Source organism: Muscardinus avellanarius (assembly GCF_963383645.1).
Source record: "Muscardinus avellanarius genome assembly, chromosome: 8".
In the NCBI taxonomy this organism is placed as follows: domain Eukaryota; kingdom Metazoa; phylum Chordata; class Mammalia; order Rodentia; family Gliridae; genus Muscardinus; species Muscardinus avellanarius.
Window position 1 is genome coordinate 61,920,243 of NC_137794.1, and position 4,311 is coordinate 61,924,553.

Here is a 4,311-nt window from a genome sequence, read left to right on the forward strand (position 1 = left end):
GAGCTTGGTGAATGTCCCAGACAGGTTGTACTTGAGTACCTGAAACAAAACAGAAGTAGGAAAAAATGCAAAAGAGCTTCACATATTTTCACATATTCTTTTATTTCCCCCACACCTTTCCCGTCCACCGAAATTCATTCCTGACTAGGGTTGGGGGGGGTGGGGTGGATAGACACTCAAATTTAAATTTAGAATAAACAAGGAATATTTTTTAAATTTTTAAGTATTAGTATGTCCCAAATTTTCATGGTTCATATGTATGCGAATAGGTGGTTTGTTGTTTATCTGAAATTCAAATGTAACTGAGCATCCTTTCCTGTGAGTGCTACTTCTAGCGGCCAGTTCCTGGCCCTAAAGGTGTGAATGGGACACGTGACTGTCCTTATTAGGATTAAACTTCCTGCGAGGGTAGGTTGCTTTTGTCCCTGCCCTAAAGAGAAGCTCTGAGTCTGCAGGTAGCTGCCGGGGCGGAGACAGTAGTAGCCCCTTTAAGAGCCAGTCTACCCGCCCAGAGACCCAAAGGGCTTCAAGAGGCAGTGAGCTTCTTTTGCATATCGTCGTCCTACGGGAAGCGGCTGAGTCCTGGTGACCAGCTAAGGGGAAACGGTCGGGACTCTGGCTCAGAAAAGCAGAGAAGAGCCGAGGCCCCTGAGCTCCGGAGCGATGGGGGCCCGGGATGGGGCCCGGGGATGCCGAGGCAGAGACGCAGGCTCCAGGAACCAGGACCAGCGCCAGGTCCCGAGCCGGCCACCGCGCGCCCCCTGGTGGCCGCAACTGGAGAAGCCGCTCACTTGCCACTGTAGCGGGGACCCGGTGGCACAGGGTCCCTGGGAAGCCCTGATTCCTGAGGCGAGGAACGAGAAAGTGACCATCTCCACTGAAAACACCACTCCCAGTGTCCTCGTGAACAAAGGGTCACCGCTGTGAGTCGCCGACAGTCCACCCGGTCCTGGAGACAGATGGAGCTCCCCAGGGGAGACTGCGCCCTAAGAGCATCTTTTGACAACAGCTTCTGAAGACAGAGCATCAAGTAGCCTAGTGCTTCCCTGGCCCACAGCCAGCCACCTTGAGGGGCCCGGAATCCCAGGTTTTCAAACATAGGACTTGTAAGAAAAAGGGCATACAAAATAATGTCTTTGTCAGGCGTGGTGGCACAGGCTTGTAATCCCAGCATTCGAGAGACTGAGACCAGAGGATCGTGGTTCACCGACAGCCTCAGCTACTTAGTGAGCCCCTCTGCAACTCAGTGAGACCCGGTTTCAAAATAAAGAATAAGGCCGGGCGTGGTGGCGCACGCTTGTAATCCCCGCGCTTGGGAGGAAGAGACAGGAGGATCGCGCTGGTTCGGAGCCAGCCTTGCTGGCTTAAGAGACCCTGTTTCCAAATAAAAAAAAAAAAATATATATATATATATATATATATATATATATATATATTAGGTCTGGGAGTGTAGCCCGGAGGTAGAAGGGCTTCCAGGAACCCCAGTACCACAAAAAAAAAGAATAAAAAATAGGGCAGGGGGTGTAGCTCAGAGGTCGAAAGCCCCTGGGTTCCATCCCAAAAAAAACAAAATTAAAATGATGTTTACGCATGCATTGTCCCCACAATGACCTGAGACTTTCCTGGCTCCACGATGCCATAGGAATGTTCTCTGGTCCCACCAAGAATCCAGCAACAGGTGTCCTGAGTGAAAACAGCAGGCAGGAGTTTTCCTAACACCCCCGTGCCTAGCTCCATCTTGCCCTTGTGTAGGGCAGAGACTGTTGATTGTGTATTCATGTGACTAATTTTATATGTCAATTTGTCCAGGTTAAGACACCCAGAATTTTGGTCAAATACTAGTCTGAATTTTGGTGTGAAGGTTTCGTAAAGATGAGAATAACATTTAAACCTGTTAGTACACTTTGGGTTGGCCACCTTCATGGAGATGGGAGCAAGATGAAGACGCCAGGCAGGCAACCTCTGGGAGTGGAAGTCTTCAGAGGGAAGCTGCCAAGATCAGGCAGGAAACCGACCAAACTAGAAATTCAGAAGGCCCTTGCAGAGGATTCTACTATGTATGAACATGAAAGTACTGATGATAAGATGCAGGGGGGGGGGAGGAGAAAAATAATTCCAAATGGTTTTGGGGGGAAAATCAGAAGCCCAAGTATATTCACAACTTACCGAAAGCAGTTGAGACCAGGAAAAAAAAAATGGAAAAGAAAATACAGAATGAGAAATGGAAAAAGGAAAATTTGTTGATAAAGAGGCATTTGTGACATCTGCTTATTTAAAAAAAAAAAAAAAAGCTGTAAGACAGAGCTGGAGAGGAAAAAAGAGAAAAAAAGGGCTGCTGTACCGGAAGCACGTTGGGATGAGCAGAAAGGTCCAGTGGATTGTATCGGCACACACTAAATCAAGTAGTAGGAGAAGAGGAGCTACCCAGATGCAGCTTTTGTGAAGCCAGGTCTGGGATCAAAGAAGAGAGAGCAAGAGGTTACCCCGATGGAGTAAATTCAGAGAACAGAGAAGCACAGGAGAAATGCGCTCTCCAAGCCGGTGTGGAGGAGGGAAACCCAGAGGCAGACAGTGACTCTGATTCTAAGAGCAGCGAGGATGACGAGACTCACGAAAACAATAAACCACAGAAGAGAAAAGTTCACAGACGCCTCCAAAAATTACCCCAAGCAGCACAGGACTCAAGCACTCACGGCCATCTAGTGAGGAGAGAGGACATGGTGCCAAACGCCACACCAAAAGTCCCAAGTCAAGAGGACACTAGAAAAGGGGCGGCTCACACTGCGAGAGGCAGCCCAGAGACCAGGAGAGAAACTACACTACCCGAGACCACCAGAAAGAAAAGGTGTCTCACCCGGGCAGAGGGGCCAGGCGCAGAGGCGGCCACTGGAAGAGGCGAGGCCAAGACGGTAAACCAAGGGGAAGAGATCAGGGAGGAAGGAACCACGGAGGATGGGAAAGGGAGAGAGACAGGCAAAATACTCCTCAAGAGAACAAGAAAGAGACGACGGGATCACAACCAGTACGCTGAGAAGGGGGAGAAGAAAAAGCAGAGAAAAAGAACAGCGCATGGAAACCAGGAAGGAAAGATATGAAAATAAGAAGTGCAGCGAGAGGGAAAAAGGAGCTGTGTTCCACCTTCAGAAAGAAATCAAGTCAGAAAGGACAGCAGCCCAAGTCACAGAGCCACTGATGAGTATCTTGACCAGGAAAGACCCAGCAAAACAAGACACATGGAAAAGGGCACAGAAGGAAACGAAGAGAAACCCTCTAGCTCTGGAACTTCAACAGGAGCAAAACACAGACTCACGAGGAAAAGCAAGAGCAGCACCAAGAGCAGGAGAGACCCGGGCAGGCAGCGAGCAAGTGTACGGAACCGTAATGGCAGCCAGAGGCGGGCGCTTGGCCGGGCAAGGGCAAGGGTTAATGCAAAGCCCCACACTGAGAAAGAAGAGGATCGAGGGTCGGCCCAGTGTGGAGATGGATGGAAGCACAGACCACTGGAAACTCCTGGGGCAGCATGGTGGCGCACGCTTGTAATTCCAGAATTTGGGAGGCTGAGACAGGAGGATCTCGGTTCACGGACAGCCTCAGCTACTTAGTGAGGCCCTCTGCAACTCAGTGAGACTCTGTTTCAAAATAAAGAATAAAAATAGGGCTGGGGGTGTAGCTCAGATGCAGAATGCCCCTGGGTTCCATTTCCAGTACCACACACAAAAAAGTGTTAATAGTGCTTGGTAGTGTTATTTTTAAATATATTTTCAAATTTTGGCTTGTTGATAGTGGTGGGGGCTGTTATTTTTCAATATATTTTCAGGTGTAGTTTAAGTCAGAGTTGGCCAAGCGTGGTGGTGCATGCTTGTAGTCCCAGAACTTGGGACGCTGACACAGGAGGATCACAGGTTCACAGACAGTCTCAGCTACTTAGGCCCTCTGCAACTTAATGAGATCCTGTTTCAAAATAAAGAATTAAAATAGGGCTGTGGGTTCCAACCCCTGTACCGAAAAAAAAAAAAAAAAAAGAAAGGCAACTTTGGGTAAAACAGGTTATTTTCTACAATGTGAATGGGCCTCATTCAATCAGGTGAAACCTTTAAAAGGAAAAAGATTGACTTCCCTGAGGAAGAGGAAATTCTGCCTCTCGATGGCATTCCCTGGGTCTCCAGCCTGCCCACCTACCCGAGAGAGTGCAGATGAGCTAGCCTCCATATTCCTATGACCCACGGCCTTAGAATAAGTCTGTCTGTCTGTCTGTCTGTCTGTCTGTCTGTCTGTCTGTCTGTCTCTGTCTCTCTCCCTCTCTCGATACAT

The 4,311-nt window shown here is 48.8% G+C and overlaps 1 pseudogene across 1 annotated transcript; it reads left to right on the forward strand.

Annotated features, from left to right (window-relative positions):
- Nucleotides 1-663: 663 nt before the first annotated feature.
- Nucleotides 664-2,764, forward strand: LOC308266058 (nuclear speckle splicing regulatory protein 1-like; annotated as a pseudogene). The gene is made up of 3 exons: nucleotides 664-923; nucleotides 1,810-1,866; nucleotides 1,928-2,764. The product of its transcript is annotated as a nuclear speckle splicing regulatory protein 1-like (transcript).
- The last annotated feature ends 1,547 nt before the right edge of the window (nucleotides 2,765-4,311 follow it).